Below are 23,368 nucleotides of genomic sequence, written 5' to 3' on the forward strand. Positions count from 1 at the left end.
TGATCCGGTAAACTTTCACTGTATTTGCATACAAAAAACTTAATATTGCCTCCCCCATTTCTCTGCTTAATAGTAAATAGATTTATCCCCATCAGAATCAGACTTCTCCCTCATCAAATCATCCTGAGAAAAGCTCGATCTTTAATTGTGTGATGTATGACCAGTTAAACTGCTCTAATTCTTCCTAACAGTTCATTTTTCACTGTAGCTCTGTAATGGTGGTAATACCAGCTACCTCAATGATACCGTATTAATAAGAGGCTCTTCATGGCCTACCAGGTAGTCCAGAGGATTTCAGAGTTCTACTCTCAGCCTTACCACTGACTTGCTATGTGACCTTGAGTAAATCCCCTGTCTTTTTTGTGCCTGTCACTAGTCTCTCCATCCCTCAAATAAGGGTAATACTGAGACACCTTTGTAATGTGCTTTGAGATCCTTGGTTTGCAGTGTGCTATGTCGACATAAGTGCACGTTTAGCATAGCTAGGGCTCGGATGTATGTACCACAGATTTGGACTCTTAACTTCAAATCTTCCAAATTGAATTGTATCCAATTTTCAAAAAAATATTCATATTTCAATCCAAAAGTGGGGTGTGTTTTTTGTGAATTATAAATGGTTGGAAACTAGCGGCTTAAAATGAAAATGCTGCCTCCAGATTTAATTATTACATTTCTCACATGAAAATATAATGCAGATAAGATGGGATTTTCCAACATGCTGAGCCTTAGCCTCTGACAGACTGACACTAACCTGTCATATCCTGAACAACGGTTAATGGAATTAAGATGAATTTAATTCAATAAAATTTAAACCGTATTGGATTAGGGTTAACACCTTTGGAGTACATTGTAGTAAAAACTGCAATTGTGTATGTGTTGTTGTGGACTTGTATGTACCTTCTCTAGTAGGGAGGGGAGATGCTAATGAACTTCCTCCGTTATCAGTCTTTCAGCCCCCCTGGAGAGAGATGCATATACTAGTTTAAGCTGGATTCTCCAGAGACCAGCAGACAAAGGAAAAGACTTTTGGATAAAAAGTCTGTTTAGGCTGACTCAGAGCCACCTTTGTGATCCAGCAAATGGATAGGACCCCGGTCCATGGAGAGCCCCAGTCCTTAGGGGAGGATTGGAAGAAGGGGCGGCTCCAGGCACCAGCACAGCAAGCGCGTGCCTGGGGCGGCAAGCCGCAGGGGGTGGCCTGCCGGTCGTTGTGAGGGCTGTGAGGTGGCTTTTGGTGGCATGCCTGCGGGAGGTCCGCTGGTCCCGCGGCTTCGGCGGCAATTCGGCGGTGGAGGCACTGATGGCACGGCACCGGTGGACCTCCCGCAGGCGCGCCGCCAAAAGCCGCTTGCCTGCCGTGCTTGAGGCGGCAAAAAACATAGAGCTGCCCCTGATTGGAAGGATTTGGCCTACTGACATCTGATATGACTTTACTTGTTCTGAGATGAAGCTCTGAAGCTGTGACCATTGAGAAATCCCTAGGGTGGGGTGATGCCTGGTAAGCTTATTAGTATGCATGTAGGTTCTTTTATTGTTTGTAATGTCTTTGTCATCTTTTTATTTAACCTTAAGAATAAAGTAGGCTTGCTTAGAAGGAATGGTGTGGTAACATATCTGTAGTAAGTACCCGGTTATCAGTCTCCGAAGAGAAAGCAAACAGGTCTGTTCACACAGAATTACACAGAGAAGGCAGGGAACTGTGCAGCCTGGCAGTCCGCTGGTCAGAATGGGGAGAGACGTGGGTTTCCTCCCAAGCTGGGAAGCTGGATGCCTGACAGTGCGTGGGTGCCCTTGGTGAACCACTGATGGGAGAGGTGCAGTTGCCCTGAACTGTGACAGCCTAACTCCACTCCTACTGAAGTCCATGGGCGTTTTACCAATGACTCTAACGGGAATAGAAGTTAGGCCAACACTAAAGGCTTTTGAAAATGCCACCCATAGCATAAAGCACCCATTTATTCATTAAATCCATTTGGAAGTTGAAGCTGGCAGCCACTTGTTTAGCAAGGTATCTCATCACATGTGCATTACACTAGTGCCTTCTAATTTGCACTGGCTATCTGTGGGTCACCAGGAGGAATTCAAGGAATTGATTTTGACTTGCAAAGCCTAGGATCTGAATATTGGAGACACCTTGTGCAGTAGCACTACAGTTGTGATCGGTAGAGGTGCTCGAGCTGTTGCTCTCTTGGTTTGAGAGATGGAGCTGCCAGCAAGGCCTTCTCTGGGGTTAGGGGGAGCCTTGCACTTTGACTTGCTCCCCCATCCCTTGGTCCAAAATAGTGTCAATTTGTTGCCTTTGAGCAGGTGCTGTAAAGCTCAACTATTACTAAGGCTTTTGGAGAGAGAGAGATGGGTTGTTTGGGGGATGCAGGGGGTGAAGGGGGAATATCTGGGGAGGATGGTGTTGGATGGCAACAGTCTCACTTACCCTGTTTCCCCGAAAATAAGACAGTGTCTTATATTAATTTTTGCTCCCAAAGATGCGCTAGGTCTTATTTTCAGGGGATGTCTTATTTTTCAATGAAGAAGAATACGGTACACATTTTTTTGCCTTATTATCGGGGAGGTCTTATTATCGGGGGGATGCCTTATATTACAACGAGAGGCAAAACTGTAAGTAGGCCTTATTTTCGGAGGATGTCTTATTTTCGGGGAAACAGGGTATTTCCACATTCTCCAATTCTCCATCTCAGTGAATTCAAAGGAAGCCAAAAGTCTCCATGTTTTCTATGGTCTAATTCACCTGCTCAATGCTAGGCTATCCACACCTCAGAGGGGCTGCACTGGTTGACCCAGGACTAAGGAATCTCCCTGGGGCACCTGCACATAACCCCAGGGAACCATGGAGAAAGAATGGGTTAGGGCACTAGCATAGGCCTTGGGAGACCGGTTCACTTCCATGTTCTGCCACAGACTTCCTGTGTGACTTGGGGCAAGTCACTTAACCTCTCAGTGCCTTAGTTCCCAATCTGTAAAAATGGGAATTGTAGCACTTCCATAACAGACTGAAATGCTTTAAGCCCTGCTTCTGAAAAGCAGTATATAAGAGCTAGTTTGTATTATTGCTATTGTCTCTGCACAGGCATAGAAGGCGGTGATGAGGGCAGCCAAGGGATCTGACTTTACATAGACCTAGGGCCTAGACTCCCTCTGCAACTGATGCAGGGGATGGAGCTGAAGTAGCAGATGTGGGCAGAGGGAGAACTGCAGCCTTGAATAGGAGGAGGGGTAGATTTCACTCTAAAGCTCTTCATACTTCACCTGCCCGATGCCCAAATATTTTTTCATGAGGCTGGGGTAGATGTCATTCTATCAGAATAGAAAATCTGCTTTGAAATGTTGAAGTTAGCTGGAGTCTCCTGACGGGCTAGTTTCAGCATTTCATATTTGTGGACAACAGGAAAAGCTTGAGGCAAGATCACAAAGTGAATGAAAGCTGCATGTGTATATCAGAGGGTAGATGTGGACCCAAAATATTGGTTTCCATGAAAGTGCAGGGTGAACTTCAGTTCATGCTCACATCAGTGCAAGCCCATTGACCAATTATATTTTGCCTATTCAGCTCAGCCAATACAAGTGATGCTGATATTTCAGTCAGAGCTGGTCAAAAAAGCTTTTGACAGAACAGTTTTCCATTGGAAAATGCTGCTTTGTTTGAAATCGAAAGGGAGTCATGGGAATGTGTGGATTTCAATGCAATTTTCAACAGAAAAAAATTCAAAATGAAACAAAATCAAAGGGGAGTGGGTTTTTTTTTAACTTATTTTGTTTTGACTTTCTCATATCAATTCTTTTTGACTTTCTTGTTTTACTTAGATTATAATTTAAAATTATATTCTTTATATATATTTTATATTATGTTTAAATGTTATCAAAATAAAATATTTGGACATTGTTGAAACAAAATATTTTAATAAGGTAATTTTGATGTTTCCAAATTGAAATATTTCAGAATTTCTATTCTGCAAAATATTTTGAGATTGTTTTTGTCCTGATTTGGGATGAAGACAAATTTCAAAATATTGTGTTGCATTGCATTGATTGATTTTGTGTGTGTGTGTGTGTGTGTGGATATGTATGCAATAGAATAGGGGTGGGGAGAAATCAGCATTCAGTCCCTCCACAGCAAGGAAGGAAAACCCAATTCAAACCACTTCCACAGTAACACGCAGTGGTGAGTGGCATACAGTAATTGCACAGATATGGGAATTATTAGGAGCTCACCTGAGATTTTTTTTCCATAATATTTTGCCCCAGCTTCCATTCACGTAATGGCACAAAATGAGGTTATGGCAAAATATTGTGGTAGCTGCAATTACCGTGTCACTGGTGCAGTAAACACCAATTCAGGGACTTCCACACCAATTCTGAAGAAGCCTGTTCGAGCACATCCATAAGTGAACAAGAAAAATCTTGTTTAAGAATGGCTACAGTCACAAAGGAAAATCCCTCCAAAGTAATGAGGTGAGAGCACTGGAACAGAGTAATCAGCTCAATTTGGGCAGCTCTAAGCTAACTCAGAAGAAGACTACTCAAGCACTTTGAAGGCAATAAATGTATAAGGAACCTCCAGAGCAGTAAAGGTGAATGTTGTTCAAACAACCCCAGACAAATGTAGAAGAATCCTATTCATGCACCTGTCTATTTGTCAGTCTTTTAGATGGTAATAACTGTCCTTTTGGGGGACAAGAAAAGAAGTTAGCTGAAATCACTTTGACTTTTATTTGCAATCTTACTGCTGGAAGAACTGAGGCATTGCATACGGTCTTATCAGCCACTCCAAAACCTGGCAAACTTGTACCATCCTTGGGCTGTTTAGAACATTGCTTTTAGCTGCCTTTCTGATCACACAATTACAGTACTGCTGCAAAATATCCAGTCTTGGCTGCAATGTCAGACTCTTATTGGACAGAAGGAAAAAGAGGGATAGGAAAGAGAGTAAATATGGCAGGGAAAGAAAAGGACACACGGGGGAGGTGGAGAACGAAGTCTCACATCCCAGATGATGTGTGACTTAGCAAAAAGCTGGTGGAGGTGATGTGATTTGGGTCCCTCTCTTTGGCAAGTCTGATCAGGACATCTCTCCAGATTAGAGTCGTGGGTTATTGTGACACTTTATGAACTTTCACTCACTTTTCACAAGTGAGCTTACAGTTAGGGTAAATTCGTAGGCTCCTGATGCCCAGGGGAAAGGAGTATTGAGTGTAGGGTGGGGCTAATGATATTGTGGGGGGGGCGGGGCAGAGAGGGGGATTATAAGCAACCAGGCTGCAGGGCTGAGTTGTGAGAAGGGACAAAACACTGCAGGGGGTGGGTGGGAAAGGGGGGGGGGCTGACAGGGGTGCCAGAATTAGAGGCTGCTGCACCATGCCCAGACATGAGGAGGCACACTGGCTTGTGAGTGTCCCCTTCACAGATGATTCCAGTAAACTCTGGTTTGTAGGCATCACATTCTCTCAGGGAGAACTCCCAAGTCACTGGATTTTCTAGAATGGGTGGGCAAACTACGACCCACGGGACTGTCCTGCCCAGCCCCCAAGCTCCTGGCCAGGGAGGCTAGCCCCCGGCCCCTCCCCTCGCCCACAGCCTCAGCTTGCTCGCTCTGCCGCCGGCGCAATGCTCTGGGCGGCAGGGCTGTGAGCTCCTGGGGCAGCGCAGCTGCAGAGCCTGGCCTGACCCGGTACTCTGTGCTGCATGGTGGTGACAGTGGCAGCAGCAGTATGGCCCGGCTCCAGCCAGACAGTGCGGCTGTAGCGCCGCCAGCCACCAATGCCCCAGGCAGCATGGTAAGGGGGCAGGGAGCGCGGCGGGGGGGTTGGATAGAAGCCAAGTGATAGCATCTTCAGTGGCGTGTTGCAGGCCTTCTAGGCCATCGCTGAACTTAGTCAGCAGGCATTCATCTACAGTCTGTGTCATCTATGTTGTGTTGCAGCCAGGGCCGGCTGCAATTTTTTGCTTGGGGCAGCAAAAAACCTAGAGCCGGCCCTGGATAGAGGGCAGGGGAGTTCGGGGTGGTGGTCAGGGGATGGGGGGGAAATGGGATTGAATGGGGGCAGGGGTCCCGGGGGGCAGTCAGGAAGGAGGGGGGGTTGGATGGGGCGGCAGGGGGCAGTCAGGGGCAGGGGTTCCGGGGCCAGTCAGGAGACAGGGAGAAGGGGTGGTTAGATGGGGCAGGGTTCCCAGGGGGTCATCAGGGAACAGGGGGGGTTGAATGGGACAGGAGTCCCGGGGGGGGGGCAGATAGGAGGTGGGGGCCAGGCCATGACCCTCTCCCCTAACTGGCCCTCCATACAATTTACGAAACCCGATGTGGCCCTCGAGCCAAAAAGGTTGCCCGCCCCTGGTCTAGAACATATCCTGATAGTATTAATTTATTTTAATGGGCCACCCACCCACCCACACACACACACTAATTCAACACTATTTCCCTGCTGTTATCTTTGATGTAGCCAGTGAACAGATCTATTGATTTCCAAACAGCACTACTCTGTTAGTTTCTTGAATTTAGAACCATCTAATATTTATGAAAGATCAATTGTCAAGCTGTGTCATCCAGGGGGCACGTTTTCATTGGTATAAAGATGGATGGATGGTTGGGTAATGGACTTGGTTTGCAATTTGTGTTAATAATAGCAGTTGGATCCTTAATTCCTTGTGAATTACGGTGAAAAATGTCCACTCTGTGGGAATATATTTACTTTCTTTATACTGCTCAGCACTTATAACCAAGTACAGAGTTGGAAGAGCTGAGCTGCCAATTAGGGCTAAATAAGAGACAGATTTTTCAAAAGCACCCAATGTGCCGAGCTCGCTTGAAAATTTGGCCATTTGTTTTGGTGCCTAAATGGGAGGTGAGCTCTTTAATATCCAGCCCATAGTACTCCCCTATTGAGCAGAATCGATACACTCAGTGTTGTCAGTATCTCAAAATGTTCAACCGTGGTTTAGCCAACTACAAATCTTAACTTGGGTGCAAACTTACTAGTGCTGTATTTTCATAGCCGTTATTGTTATAGAAGAGATTGAGGCCATACAGTAAAGACACTTAGTACCTTTCATGATTTTTTTTTTCTCTGAGATGCATTCTACTCGTACACTTACATGACGAAAACCATTCAAGTGCAGGTCTGGCAAATTCTTCTGGGGGAGAGGTTCCCAATTTAACAATACATTAATTGCTAGGGGAGTGTGTCATTTATTTACTTATCGACTCACTCTTGTTCCTTCAACTCCCATTCCCAGTGAGATTCGTCCTTCTATGATATTACGTCAACACTCAGACAGGCTCATGCTCCCCCTTGGAATGTTACCATCTATTCAGCAGGCTCCCTCCTTCCATGACGGTGTCTTTAGAGGATGACACTTGAATGAAAAACGTAATATACAACAACCGTTTCTCTCTCTGCACTTACCTCCGCTAAAAATGTTTCGAAGGAGTTGGATGAATTTTAGAATCCCATTGGGCAGCCGTTATACATCCCTGTGCCTGGCATTGCTTTAAATGAGGCAATGCATATCCCCATCTCTATCCCTAATAATGTATTCAGTCCATCAAAGTGTGCATCAGAACGTTCTTCCACATCCCCAGTGAACCCTACAGAAACTGCTTGTGTGGCCACTGATTGATGCGGTCTATGCTCAGAATTATAGCTGTCCTTTTTACAGGGAAAATGAAATGACAAATATCCAAATTAACATTGACTGCCTCATTCAAACAAGAAGAGAGAATGTAAGATGTGTATCCTTCCATGGACACAAGAAAATCAAGACCCTGGGCTTCTAATGAGTGACATCCAGTCAGGATGAAACTGTCAGACTAGAGCAGATGTTTTCAGCTGCACAGAAGACCTGCTGATGGCTTGTGGAAAATTAAGGAGAACATTCTCTTTAGAAGCTACTTAGGTCTACATTCAGAGCCAGAACATGTCTGTTGGGCCCAGCCTTGAGTGAGGGATGGGGTGGAGCTGCACTGCCTGTGATAGTTCAGGGCAGGGTTAGTGCCTCCTCAAGCTCCCGTTATATGGTGGGGAGTAGGCTGTTCCATGGTCTGGTATGGCGTAGATTGCATGAGCGCTAGTGTGGCGTAGAGTAGGGCCTCACCTCCTCTCCACACCCCTCCCCATTTGGGGTAACATGCACCCCCACAGGTATAGAGAAGAATAGTCTCTGAGCTCCCTGGAGCAGAGGGCTGCAATAGCCCTTCGCTTTTGTGCAAGCTGCCTAAGGTGGCATGGGAGGAAGGAGAGCCTTTGTGACATCCCCTCTTTCCTGTGCAAGGTTTAGGGACCATCTGATGGTCTGGTGTCTAATTAAACTTGTCCAAAAAATGAATGGTTACATTGTCAGGTGGTTGCATCATGTTCCACATATCTTACGCAGGAAGGGAAGCTTTAAAGCCTAGCTTGGTGAATGCTCTAGGGGAAAACAAAGTGTGTAACAGTGTTGCACCTCCTAACCCCCATGTGTGTGCAAGGACTGCTGGGCAAGCCCGCTTGGTGAGTGCAGTGGGGGACTCTTCTACTTGTAAACAACAAGGCAATTCACTTGTGGCGCTTATTGCGCAAGCCAACTGAATATATAGACTATGCTCATCTTTTATGCCTAGTCTGATGTATCCTCTTAAATTGATGTTAATGTCTCTAAACTGATTGTTGCTGGCTCTACCCAGGAAAAACAATAATTTATCAGTAAAATAAGACAGATCGTGAATACATGTAGGAAACAGCAGTCACAGCTGGTCGACCCAACCTGTGGGGTAATCAGATAGCACACCTGTGCTGACTGATTCTTAATTGAGCAAAAGTTCTTCGAGAGAAATTAATCTTATGATAATTAGTTTATTTTACTGATAACAAAAACAGCTTCTTGCAACCTAGAGCATACACACAGTTAAAGGAATCTTCTCTGCAGATGAAGTTAGCATTGACAGAGCAATTCTCTATAACTAGATCGCAGCATTAGGAACGTGATTCGGAATTTCCATTTGTTTTCTCTGTTTTTGTTTCACAATCGATAATGTAATGAATGAGAGAGAAATATGTTGCAGTTACATTACTTGAAAAATAGCAAGGTAAAAGTATAATTTCTTATTGATTAGTCTAACATAGCAGGCAAAGGCCGTACATAAGAGAACAGACTGTGCCTCAAATGCTAAAATGCAGAGAGCAGAAGGAAAAATGTGTATAGTTAAAAAAGGTAATCAATGTATTGAATCTCTCTAAAAATGTTTGTACTCTGTTTAAAAAGGCACTTTAAGTTCTTCCTGAGTTGATTGACTAAACTTTTTTTTTTCTTGCCACTTTCATGCTACCATTAAGAATAGGTGAAGGGAGCTGACCACAGCATTGTGCAGCAATAATGAAATGTCTAGGTGGAATGGAATGGATGTGGGTGCATTACTAGGCAGCATTCTGATTTTCATGCCTGTATCCAGATGGAGTCTTTGGTCCAACAAAAGGTTACACGTGATGTGCAAGAGGAGGGGGTGGCTTTATTGCTGAAAGTAACTCAAGCTAAGGATCATGTAAGCTCCAGCCTGGCTGCCCAAAAGTTCTGTTGTGTCTTTGCTCTCTAGCCAACATTAATAACATGAGGAAACTACACAGACACAGTTGGGTTCCAAATAATTGTGTTACTAATTATATACAAACATATGAAGTCTAGCTACAAACATACATTCTACTCCTGCTCTGTTACGATCTGGTGGCTTCTGCAGTAGAAGTCAGGGAGGCCCACTGGAGGGCTCCCAAACTATTTAAAGGAATACTACCAAATTCCTATACACTACAGAACCTAGTTTTCTCTCTGGTGGGTTACTCCCCTCTCCCTTTATATTGTACAGTGAGCCAATAGGCACTAACCTGCAGGATTCAGCAGTGTCCCCACACCTGCTAAGAGGTTACCCTGCCTCTTCTATATTTGGTTGGGACCTATCATTTTAATATTGCACCACCAACTCTTTTAAGAGCTGACATCTGCCTGCATATTAATCTGGGCACAGCCTGGTGTGCAGATATTATAGGGACTTTCCACTTGAAGTAGCTGGTGGGGGATTCCCTAGCAGGAGCTGTGTTGTCAAGATATTGGAGCTGAAGAATCAGGAGCAAGTGCAGAGGCATATGACTTCCACACATCCTCCAAGCTCTGTGCTGTTCTTGTGGGTTTCCCTCGTTTACATATTCAACAAGCTCCTATTTTTGCCTGTTTGAGGGAGAGGAGAGGTGAGGATGAAAAAGGATTTCCCAAGGGATGAATTCAAAGGAAACTCCACAGTTCAAAATCCTAGTTTCCTAGCTCCTTTATGTGGGTAGTTTATGTTTGGGATAGCATGGACTTAATGTCATTAGATTCCTTTTCCAAATATTGTTAAAGATTGATGTAATTGTTAATATATGAAAGATTGTGTATTACTCATGCTGCTTCATAGTCTGAGAGTTTGAGTCAGACGTGATGATTAGATCATCTAGTCTGGTCTCTTGTGTATTGCAGGACTTTGAATTTTATCCAGACACCCCTCCATTCCATCCAAAAACGAAAGCATTCAGTCCTCAGGAGATCAAACTGTGTGCCACAGGTAGGGAACAGGAGAGACTGAGATGCCCACAATGCCCCCAAACCCGATCTCTATAAAGTGGGAAGAGGATTGGACTCACTCAGGACACTTGAGTTCTATTCCCAGCTCTGGCACAAGCCAGCTGTGCAACTTTAAGCAAATCACTTCACCACTCTGTGCCTCAGTTTCGCTATCTGTAAAAAGGGGATAAAGCATTTTACAAAGGTGCTTTGAGATCTGTGACAAAAACGCTTATGAGAACTCAGGAATTATTGTTATTACATTATAAATACATTATATTTATTGTAACATTATCAAAATACCATGCTGTAGTTTGATGTACAGTAAATTATGAGGGCTTCAAAACCGGCTATACAGAGGACAAAATTGGGAGAGGTCAAGAGATTGTCATCTGGCCCTACTTGGCCTGAGTGAGGGGTGATTGGCAGTCTCAAGGAAAAGAGAACTTTACGTTACACAAACCTCTATACAAATCTCTTCTTCTGTGACTCACCACAGTGATCTAGCCAAGCCGGATTGGAATCTGTAGATGAGCCTCTCACATCTGAATGCTTTAATTATCAGGCAGAAATACCAGGATAGCTTACAAAACTGAATCTTGCCATCATTTTGTCACTGGAGTAAAAGTGTGTATGTTCAGCAGAAACCCTCATGAAGTAGATCAGAAGCAAATACTCAAGGAATGTGAGAGCAGATGAAAAGAGGAGATAATTCCCCATGCTCTGAAGTAACAAAAGTGAGCAAAAGTCCAGCAGATGAGTGGAACAGGTGGAAGGCAGTGCCAGTTCAAAATTGATATTCACTTCAGTGATCAGAAATAAGAGGCTTCTTGGAAAAAGCTGGAAGGCATGCATGCAACAAAAGCAATGTTGGATCATATTTCACCCACCAAATAGCTTTTGCGCTTAAATGTCACAAAAATCAGTAGTTGGGAAGATTCACACCCTTGGAATGAGATTTCATTTGCGTTATTCTGTGAATCAATTTTACAATGATACGAGCCTTGCTGATGCTTGTGCTACATAACAGAGACTCACAGGTGCTGTTAGTGGTTGTGTACTAGCTTCAGCTTTGAACACATACATTACAGGGGATTTGAATGGGGTCTCCCACCTCTCAGGAGAGGCTCTAACCACTGAGCTCTGGGATATTCTGATGTGGGGCTCCCTCAGTCTCTCCTGTTGAAGCTGTTGCACTGTGAATAAATAATGAAAGAGTGACTGGAGTAGGGGGACTGGACCCCAGTGCACCCACCTTTGAGGTGGGTGGGTGCCCTAACTACTGGACTATAGAGTCATTCTCTCTCTTTCTCTGGTCCCATGACTGTTCCATTGGGGATAAGTACTTAGTCATTGAACCAGAGAGAGAGTGAGAATGACTCTAGTCCAGTAGTTAGAGCAACTAAAGCTCTGGGCTGGAATCGTCACATGTAGCTTGCCGGAGATAGGGGTTAGTTTCTGGGTGGAATAGCAAGCTGCAGGTTATATGGAGATGTTCACAATGTGAAATTTGAACTCCCTGAAGGTGAGGTTCTTCCTCTAAGAGAAATTCTGTTTATTAGGATTAATGGACAATAACCCTCCTGAAATCTGAAGCAGCATATTGCTGGTCCTCTTCTCTGAGACCACTAATGTGCCTGAAGTAAATCTGATGGTATTTTAGTAGGGATTGACGGTATTTTGGATGCGAATTATAGTTTGCACTGGTTTAGAGAGAGAGAAGCATCTGACATTGAGTGCCTTGACTTGCCGCCAACAATGCAATCTTACTCCACGCTATCCCTATTGTTACTGCAAAATGTTTAGGCTTGGAAGGATTAGATGATCAGTAAATGTGGGTAAATATCGATTTCATCGTACACACATAAACAGCTTGAAAATAATATTTCTATCGACAATAATAGAAATGTACAGATAGGCAAAGTAAGGAAAATGCAGCTTGAGAACTTATTCAGGTTTGGTGTAAAGCTATTTACGATACATATTTTGAGATGTGATGTTGGAAATCTGTGTTTTAATGGTTACAAAGCTTTCACTTTTAAAATCTCAATGTCTATCATTCAGTAATTATTATCTGAACCCCCACCTAATTTCCAACAACTGTGAAAATGTAAACAGATAAAAATAGAAAAAAGCTTAAATCCCATAATCTTGTGCAACTGACAATTATAATGGGCAAAAATACAAAAAACACTTACAATAAACATAGGTATTATCTGTCAAAATTACAAAAAGTAAATTGGATTCTGCCAAGCCCAGAGTGATCAAGAACATAAAAGAGCAGACTCCTGTTGTCAGGCCTTTTCTAATTTATTTAGCATATTACTTTGTGTTAGCAGCTGTGAGCACCACACAGTCTGAAATGTGGTGATTTTTCCAGTGTTGTAAATGTAGAGAACATTAAGTCCAAACCATTGCTACTTTCAAGCATCAAGCTTTGCAGTTTAAGGCAAGAACACTAATTGAGCCAGGAATAATTCTGAGGGTGAAAAAGTCTTCCTTTGTGTGAAGGAATAAAATGAAATAACTGGAGATAGATTAAATCTGTGTACTGTGGGGCTGATCTTGCACCAGTTGGTATCTATAGCAAATCTCCTGGCAAGCATTGATGGCTCACTAGTGAATGAGAGAGATGGTCGATAGGGTGGGGATTGACTGTGAAAGGCCTTGAAAGTGAAGACAAGCAGTTTGTCTGATGCTCTAGAGGTGGGGGAGCCACTGGAGGGATGCAAAAAGGGATGATGTGATTGAAGCTATAGGCTAGGAAAATGATCTTTGCAGCAGCATTTGGAATGGTTATGAGCTGTATAAAATTGCATTTGTGAAGGTCAAAGCAGAGCGAAGGATGTTTCAGTAACTGAGGTGCGAGATTATGAGATCCTGGGCAGAGTTTTAGACATGGGTGTCGCATGCATCCCCCCATTTGGGGAGGCCATCCCCCTGCTCCGCCCCTTCTCTCTGAGGCCCCTCCGCTGGCTGGCCTGCCAGCGCAGTTCCGAACTCGGGCCAGCCCATCAGTGCCCGGAGCACTCCGGAGGAGCCATGGCCAGTCGGCCAGGGCTGAGCCCTGAGCCTGAGCCACCCAGAAGAGCTCTGTGCCCCGCCATGGCCCAGCCTTGGGGCTGTGGCAGAGAGCATTAGCAGAGGTTTGGGGAGACTTAGCCTCCTCTGGCCTCCATTATCTGCCGCCCATGGCTTTAGCTGTGTGGCTGGGTAGGTAAGACCCTGCATTAGAGATCTTGTACAGAAGGAATCTTTGAGCCTAGATGTGAGGACCTAGACACAGGTCTCAGTGGAAGATGATGACCAGGTGATGTGCCTGAGTGACAGGCAGGATGGTGGTGTTGTCCAGAGTGATTGAGAAAGGAGGTTGCAGAGAGGACCCATAAACTGTGTCTCAGACACCCCTCTGATCCCTGATAGCTTCTGTGCTCAGTATTTGCATACCTCTCCTCTCAGGTTACCAGTCTGAATAGCTCTGAGTGGGTTAGGTGGCTGCCTAGATTGCATTTGCAAGATCAATCTCCACCCATTGCAGGAGGGGGAAAAAAAAGTGAGCCTGAATTTGTGGCTGGTTGTTTTAGCAGCTTTGAAAGACAGACCTAGCTGCTCCCCGTCTAATAGAGTTGTAGGAATTACTAAGAGCACTGTGATATAGGGGTAATGATATCAATAGGCATGGGCTGTATCTTAAATACTTGACATCAAAGGAGGTTATAACTCCAAACTCCCTTCCAAAATGCATTTTACTCTTCACAGCTGTTACTTCAGGTGGCAGTGACATCATTTAACAGGATGTCACAAATGATGAATTTTGGTGCCATCATTCAATAGCAGCATAGTCTAATATATTCCGACAATGCAACTTGGGCACTTCCAGCTCTGCTTCAGAATGACGAAGAATGCAACCTCTCTTTAGCCTATTATAATTTGCTATTAAAAATTCAATCTAATCTAAATATTATTTGAAGTATTTCATGTTGTTGTTCTCACTGGTATTTAATGTAATTCCAAGTATTAAAAGAATAAATTCTAGCACCTTCATTCTAATCAAATTTGTTTGTTTTGTCTTTGTCTCAGATCAAAGCTATGGCAGCGATGTGCTAAGGGAGCTATGTGCCCATGGAAGTTCAATAGGAGAAATGGGTGCTTACTCTTTGAAAATTCCAGCCTAAAATGCTAATGCACTGCTCTTTGAGACTTACTTTCTTTTCTACCTCTCGGAGGTTCTAAAGGAAAGCTGCCAGCTTTGGTCACCCTAAGTTAGACTGAGCTGTAAGACTTAGCGCTGAGTAAGGGGTAGCTCAGAGCGGTGCTGTTCCAGGAACAACTGCGGGAAGGAATTGTGACTCAGTCCAAATCCCTCCTCTTCTCCCTCTTTGCTCCTGGGGCAAAATAACTTACTGTGTGCAGCTTCTCCCCTTCATGTTGTCTCAGCTTTGTAGGCCAGCTATGGCTGTGCCCATGTCCTTCTGTTTCTTTCTTGTCCACTTACTATCTGTACCCCCAGACTTGTGATGTGGGGAGCCCTCTCATAGCAATGTAGATGGCTGAAGAGTCCTTTAGAATTCAGTTTTCAGAGCCCCTGATAACTGCAAATGTGTCCTTAACATTAAATGAAACTGAAAACAGCACAAAGGGGGGAAGAAATCTTCCCAATTTTGAAATATTATACTGCTCTTTGCTGGAGTTCAGACTTAATTCATCAAACAGCTTTATTAATCTAAGAGAATAATTCAGAGAGATGTTTGATCACCTTTATTGACTCATAATGGCATCTTAACTGTTTCTGAAATCACCAGAAAATCTATTCCTGTCATGGAGGCAGTAACCAGGTTGTAAATTTGAAATGAAATAGAAAGGCAGATAATTGGATCAATGGTTTGTTAATGTTGATATTGAACAGCTACTTCACTCTCACTCTATGATAAAATAGAAATGGATAGTGTTAGCATCACATCCAAAGCTGACATGGCCACACTACAGACTCTAGGCTCTAATGTAATGCTACGGCTCTTAGGACTCATTCAGCCATGCCAGAAAGGGAAGATTTTGGGTCAACAAATGGATGAGTGGCTAATCAGAATTTTGTCCTGACTATGTGGAAGCCATTCCTGTTTCTTGAGTGTAGTGAAAGCCATTCTTGTTTCCCTATGCACAGCTTTGGCTTTCAGGAGATGAGGGAGTAATCATTGCTAGTTCTTTCCTTTCAATGTACACTGTAGGGTTTAGGACCCGCCAGTGCCGAAAGCCTGTCTTGTTTTTCTTAACTCTGTCCCGCTGCTCTCCTTTAGCTTCGGATCCTTCACTCAGCATCAGCCCAGCTCTCCCTTTCAGTAGAGCCACAACTCATTTTAGAAGGAAGGCGAATTGTGGCTGTTTTGTGTAGCTGAAATTTTAATATTAAAACTCATACTTACAGGTAGGCACAGAACTTTAGGAAGTGCCACATGGCAGTTTCTACTTTCCAAAAGACTAGATGGCTTGGAGAATTGGTACTAGACTTTGAATCCTTTCACTTGAGAGTTGCTAATCTGAATTAAGCCCTGATGTGTATTGACCAAAAGTTACTGTTGTCTGGCTGATGTGAAGTCTGCAGTCTCGGCCTAGTTTTTATGTCAACAACATAATTAACCTCGTAGTGTGATGAGTAGAATTGGATAAGGAGCTTCAGATTTCGGGAGGGACATACAGTGTTGAGACCAGTGGCTCAGGAACACAAGCCTGGGTGTTGCTCCCAGGTGTGGCATAGAGACAAAGAGCAGAGCCTTGCCTGTTTGCTGCAGTACTTATTGTTAAGGAAACAAAGCAATGGAGCTCATTTCTTAAAAGTATCACTGAGTCCAGGAGTCTATTTGGATTCAGGAAATATTAGATATTTATATGGAACAATGGAAAACACCCACAGTTGCATTAGAGAGGATCTGAAAGCCTCCTGCCCCAAGTCAGGCAATAGCTGATGATGATGTTGCTGTCCCTGTCCCTGACCAAACTGTATAAATGTGTGCTGCCTGAAATTCCCCAAAACAAAGTTCTTTTCCTGTTTAAACAAATCTTTGCTTCAAACCTAGAATTTGCTTTCGGCAAATAGTCATATGAGCACACCTTTGCTCCCTCAAATGTACTCCAAAAGCAAATAGAAAGGGGCGTGAATATGGCTGGGGAAAAACTCATTTTATGTGGCTGAAATGTATGTGAATATCTCTTCTATTGTTCACTCATTTCTATTATGTATCAATCATCATATATGTCTGCACTTTACTGGCAAGAAAGGCAGCTTCCCTTCTGAGGAATTTACAGTTTAAATTAGACACAACACAAGAAAGATGCAAAGTAAAATGAACACAAAAGGTCTTTAGGAGGGATGAATGCTATGTCAGCTTCCACTCTGGCCCCCTCTAGTGCCACCCTATGTTTTTGAATAGAAATATTGGTTTCAGAAAATGCAACCTGCTTCCCCTGTGTATGACCCTGTAATTAGGGTGTTTATTGTGATGGCCTAATGTGCTATTACTATATGTCCTAAGGGAATGTAATACATGGAAGAGTAACCAACAATATCAGAATACACCAAATGTTAGTTTTGAGTATATAATGCCAAGTATGGAATCTATATGTCTAATCTATCACCTGTCGGCATTCATGCCGTGCTTATCCCCTTGGTATTGGAACTCTTTAACTGCTGGTATTTTAACAATGGACAGTAATAATTTTCTACACAAGTAATTCCAATGAGGTTTCATTGCTACTTAAACTGCTTGTCCTTAGCAGTGTTCGTTCTTTGAGGTGGTAACATTAAAGACATCCCAAATCTGTCTTAACTCTGTGCCTACCCAATTTCATAAGGATCATTAGGCAGATAATACTTTTCTGATGATAAAACTGAAAAACATGCATATTACAGGGCTTCTATTTCTCACCTAAAATATCTTTTCACCGCAGGAGGCCATTTTAGAATCCTATTAGGCAATCATTCATTCTGCCTTTCTTCATTCTTTGTAATAATCAGCATGCCAGCAACTGCACACCTGTAAAGTTGAAAGCATTGCTTTTTATGTTACATCAGTAGCTCGCTAATGAGGGGAATTCACAAGTCAGGCAAACACTTAATTTGTCAGACATCTTTATTGATTCCTTAACCCCTTAAAGAAGTTCTATTCTTTTTCATAATCTCCTCCATCAGTCTGTCTCTCTTATTCACAAGCTGCTGTTAGGGCATTTTATCCTACTGCTGCCTGGATAAGCAGTTACCATCCAGCTGTTGCCAATGATTCCCATTGGATTTGTCCATTAGGGTAGCAGAAGCGCTAAGACTGGTGAGGATGCAATATAGGACCTAGGCTAAACAAGAGAGGATTGACTGTTAAGGGTGGGACTTTAAGAGGGGCCTAAAGGGTTTAGGAGTCTAACTCCCATTGAATTTCAATAGGATTTGAGCACCCAACTTCCCTTGACAATCCCAGCCGAGCCCCTTCTAATGCTGTAAACAGCACAGGTCATCTAAGTGAGTTTCAGATTCCTTAGTACTAGTAAGCAATAAACCCTTTGCCTTTAAGATAATTCTAAGAAAAAATACTTTTAAAAAAAAAAAAACAAACAACTGCCCCTCTCTCACAAGCTCCCCCCCAAACAAACAACAAACTAGTTTCACTCCAAACAGAAGGGTTTGAGCACCTTCTTCCCTTACAGCTGGCTTCTCTGCGGGGCATTTCCTCTGACATACTATCATTAAAATCCTTAGGTTAAGAATGTCAAAGCTGTGCTGGAGATGTATCCACACAAGTCCTGTGCATGTCAGTTGAAGTTGTGTGGTTACAATAACCGTGGTTGCCTTTGCAAATCTGAAACTATAGTTTGTACTGTACATGTCTGAATTAATCTAATTCCCCTCCCTACCTCCCAAAAAACCCATTTACAATGAACTGTAAGGGTTTTTTTTTTCTTTCTTTGGCCCTTTAGTTCCTCATGCATCTCAACAATGGAGGAGGGAAGGTAAATGTAGCGAAAAGCAGGTATCAATGAGAAAGCTGGATAGAGGTTTGCAGCACAGAATCTTGCAAATGTTTTGCAGCTACACCTCTACCTCGATATAATGCTGTCCTTGGGAGAAAAAAAATCTTACCATGTTATAGGTGAAACCGCGTTATGTTGAACTTGCTTTGATCCACTGGAGTGCGCAGCCCCCTCCCCCCAGAGCACTGCTTTGCTGCGTTATATTCGAATTTGTGTTATATCAGGTTGCATTATATCAAGGTAGAGGTGTACAAACAAATGGATCACTTTGAAAGTCAGAGGTGAGTGTGAGGTATTTATTTATTTATTTTAAAACCTTCCCATTTTTCATCCTTCACCAATTAAACAGAATTGATGTAGTGGTGAGTTTTTGGTTTTGGTTTGTCTGAGTGAAAAAGTGCACAGCTGTGGTGATTCCCAAAAATTCAAATAGCCAATCAGCTTGCAGCTTTGAACAACTGCTATTCCTATCATACTTCAATTAGTCACAACGGGGAGAGATGATTCTGGCACTATGGATTTATATCTGAATTCTCTGCTTTTTTGTGTTTTTAAGCCAAACCTTGAACTTTCTTTTTCTTGCTGTTGGAATGCCATTTTTGTCCATGTTTTCTGTCCTGTATAAAAAAGACTTAGGTTATAAGGAGACATCTGAAGTGAGACTGATTTTCTGTGGTAGCAATGACTTCTTAAATCAGGAAAGTAAGGTTAATGCAAAGCAAGTATTAATGGAGAGTTGTAAGTGCTGTTACTCTAATCACCATGAACCTTAAAATGCCCCTACTTAGATAGGGGCAATTCATTTTTTGGAATAATAAGCAATTTTAAAATGAAAGCAGCAAATTGGAGCCCTGTATGAACCACAAATGCTAAATTCCAGTAAAATGACCCAATTAATTCTTTTACTCTTGTTATCAACATTTCTTGGAGCGTGTTCTATTTCAGAAAATGAGATGGATCGTTGTCACAGATACAGGGCAAACTGCACTTTAGACTCCTTTCAGTTCATCTCAAATGCACCTCTTTGTGGATAGGTTTTGCTACCTTCACCCTTCTCCGATTGGAACCATGCTGTCCTGCCACACTTAGGCCAGGTCTACTCTACCACTGCCAGTCAATCTAAGCTACGCAATTTGAGTGAGGTTAGTAGCATAACTCAAGTTGACCTAGCATAGATATACTTACTGCGGGGTTCACGCTATGCTATGTTGACAAAAGATGCTCTCCCGCTGACATTGCCTCTCATTGAGATGGCATACAGAAATCGATGGGAGGCTCTTCACTAGACCCGCTAAATCGATGCCGCGGCATGAATGTTTAGCATATCTGGCACGTAAATACCTTGCCATGTCGGCTACAGAAGTGCCATGCGAACGTCTGTTCTCACTTTCAGGTGACATTATAAATAAGAAGTGGGCAGCATTATCTCCCGTAAATGTAAACAAATTTGTTTGTCTTAGAGGTTGGCTGAACAAGAAGTAGGACTGAGTGGACTTGTAAGCTCTAAAGTTTTACATTGTTTTGTTTTTGAGTGCAATTATGTAACCAAAAAAATCTACATTTGTAAGTTACACTTTCACAATAAAGAGATTGCACTACAGTACTTGTATAAGGTGAATTGAATAATACTTTCTTTTGTTTATATTATTTATTACAAATACTTGCACTGTAAACATGATAAAGGGATCACTGTACTTTGTATTCTGTGTTGTAATTGAAATCAACATACTTGAAAATATAGAAAAACATCCAAAAAAATTAATAAATTTCAATTGGTATTCTATTGTTTAACAGTGTGATTAAAACTGTGATTAATCACAATTAATTTTTTTAAGTTAATCGCGTGAGTTAACTGTGATTAATTGACAGCCCTACCTATAAGCAATACTTCCCCTTGCCTAACCTTTAATCTTTTCTCACAAGCTTTTGTAAGTTCCATTCACTCCAGTTACTCCATCTGTGGGCTAGGAAAGATGCCTGCGTGATGGAGTTTCTGTGTCTCTTTCTCGGTGTGTCTCCATTAATGTCTCCCCACTGGGCAGCTGATGATCATCCACTCAACCCCTCTTCTCCCACCCTCTTCATCCCAAGGTCAACATTGTGAGATTGTAGTATCGCCTTTGTTCTTAGTTTTGGACTGGGAAGAGTAAACCTTGCCAGTCTGGTTGGAGCCTGGCCAGGGGTATCCCCCAATTAACAGCTTCCCCGTTGTTTCCCCAGCTACTCTCAGAACTTGTCTTTGTGGCAATTTAGCACACAGAATGCACAGAATCTACAATGTTCCAGCCTCCCATGAACTGAGTGGCCATGTGGACCCAGATACTGTGCACTAAGTTCTGTTGTCCACTTTCATCTACTGCTGTTTAACCCAAAGGAACTTCTGAACTTTTAGTGTGTGGTAGCAGGGCCTACATGGCCACTTAGTGTGTGGCATGCAGGAGTGCTGTAGGTTTATACCCCAGCTTGCGATGCACTAAATTGCTGCCTAGCCATGCCTACAGTATTCCCTGTGATGGTACCTTATCTTTGCCATTGTTTTGTTCTCTTTGGTTTTCCTTGAGTTTCTTTTGTTTTTAACTTTATGCAGCCAGGCAGAATAATACCAACCAGGCACACTGAGGTGCATATGATACTAAAAACAAATATTGACTTTTAAGACCCTCTGCAGTCAATCCCCACCCTACCTGTCATCTCCCATTCAATATCGAGCCATTGATGCTCATCTCTGATTGGCCAATGATGCCATCCTCCACTGCCTGCTTCTTGTATTTTTGTGCTTTCTCCCATGCTGCCCTATGTACTTGGGAAGAGCGCTCCATAAACCTCATTATCCACCTTCAAATCCTCTCTCAAATCTCTACTTTGCTGTGAGACTTTGTGGTCTCTGGATGCTAGTGGTTTATCAAACTGACCAATATTTTCCCTTTTACTCCCTCATCTGTCTAATCCATTTGTTGTCTCTTGTCTTATACTTAAATTGAAAGACACTAGAGACAGGGACTGTCTTTTTGTTCTGTTTCTCTACGGTGCCTAGTACAATGGGATCCTGGTCCATGGCTAAGGTGCTTAGATGCTACCAAAATATAGATAATGGCTAAAAATACATATAACTCCCTCATTCTCCACAGTCATGATGACAACAACCACCTGGGAATTAATGAAGCACTAAACGGAACCCTTTGAAGGGCACCATTGCTCAGAAGTTCTGAGGTATTGCAGTTTAAGGCAAGTCTGTTGCATAGAACATGGATGCATAGAACACTTACTGTATTTGTCAGCCTATGACAGCCCTAGGTTGTTGAAAGGCATGTTGTGGGATACATTTAAAAAGTGTACAGAAGATGACACATAATTGGAGTTAGCTATATCTCTACCATAATGGAGATGGACATAATGAGAAACAGTATGTCAATATGTCAAGAGTGTCTGAATGGTGAGTAAAGGAATCTGACTTGATGTTTGTTTGCAAATGTATGTATTGTGTTATGGTAGCCCCTGAAGAACCCCAGTCAGATCAGGACCCTGTTGCACTAGGCGTTATACAAACAAAGAACAAAAAATGGTCTATGCATCAAAGAGCTTACAACCTGCATATTGCGTTCTTAGCTATCCTCTAGTTTATTTCACCACACTCTTTACCGTAGTATCGCAGCATGTGACCTTTTTAACATAACTGTCCATATAAAATGAACCACGGTCCTATAAGGCTCGTGAACCACAGAATGAGAAGCTGGGGCCGCCTGAAGCTGAAGTAAAAAGACTACCCCGTGAATATTACCCCCCCCCACATGGCAGCTTTTTCCTTAACTTTTTGTTCAGGAGGTTCAAATATGGCTCTGATGGAGTCTGTTGTTACTGCAATATCATCATGTTCCCATTACGCCTCTGGTGTTTAGGGCAGCGATGAAGCTCCTCCACACCTGTCTTTCTGGCAAGTCTTTCAGTGGTTCCCCAGCTGTGCCACAAGGTTTTTAAGCTCAGCTTCCACAGCTCTTCGTTGTTTTCAGGTGGCCTTGTTTTCACTTGCCTTCAGCTGTCCATCTTATTGCCACTATGGTGATGGAATCAGTTTCCATCTGAAGCACATGGCCAATCCATCTTCAACACCTCCTGGCAATGATGGTGCTCATATCTTCTTGGCTGCTCTGTGTGTATAGATCTTGGTTTGAGATTGTTTTGGGCCAAAAGATGCAGAGGACTTTTCTGAGGCAGGTTGTATGGAATGAAGACAGTTTGGACATGTCATATTTCCTCATTCCCCAGCATTCCACACTGTAAAGTCATATTGAAAGTACACAGCTCTGATAAGTCATGAGTCTGGTTTGGTGTTGTATTTTGATGATTTCCAGACTGTATTTAAGCTTCTGAAGGTTTGGCTTCATTGGTTCTGTTCCAGCTGTCATGGCTTGTTCCACCATCCTGGCTGATGGTGCTGCCCAAGTATGTGAATGTTTCTACATTGATGAGAACATGATCCTCTATCTGTACTGGTGATGGTCCAGGTCTACAAGGGATGAGAAGGGTGTCCATTTAATGCTTCTTGGCATGTCTTCTGTTGTATGCTGTATTACCCAGTCGATGGCAATGTTGAAGAGGCTTGCAGACATGACACACTCCTGACATACTCTTGTTTCTCCCGAGGCTGCTGTTAATCTTCCTCATCCTGTCCATCTGCTCTCACTGACACCCAAGATGTGTAAGCTGTAGCGTCTCATCTCTGCTATGACCTGAGCTAGCTTCCCTGTTTCATACATTGTCCATATGTTCCAAAAAACAAGTT

The 23,368-nt window shown here is 43.0% G+C and overlaps 1 protein-coding gene across 1 annotated transcript in view; it reads right to left on the bottom strand.

Annotated features, from left to right (window-relative positions):
• Nucleotides 1-23,368, bottom strand: part of LOC135973815 (uncharacterized) — a 1,510,190-nt gene that overhangs the window by 1,453,891 nt on the left and 32,931 nt on the right. The window lies entirely within an intron of this gene.

Source organism: Chrysemys picta, chromosome 10 (genome assembly GCF_011386835.1).
Source record: "Chrysemys picta bellii isolate R12L10 chromosome 10, ASM1138683v2, whole genome shotgun sequence".
Taxonomy (NCBI): domain Eukaryota; kingdom Metazoa; phylum Chordata; order Testudines; family Emydidae; genus Chrysemys; species Chrysemys picta.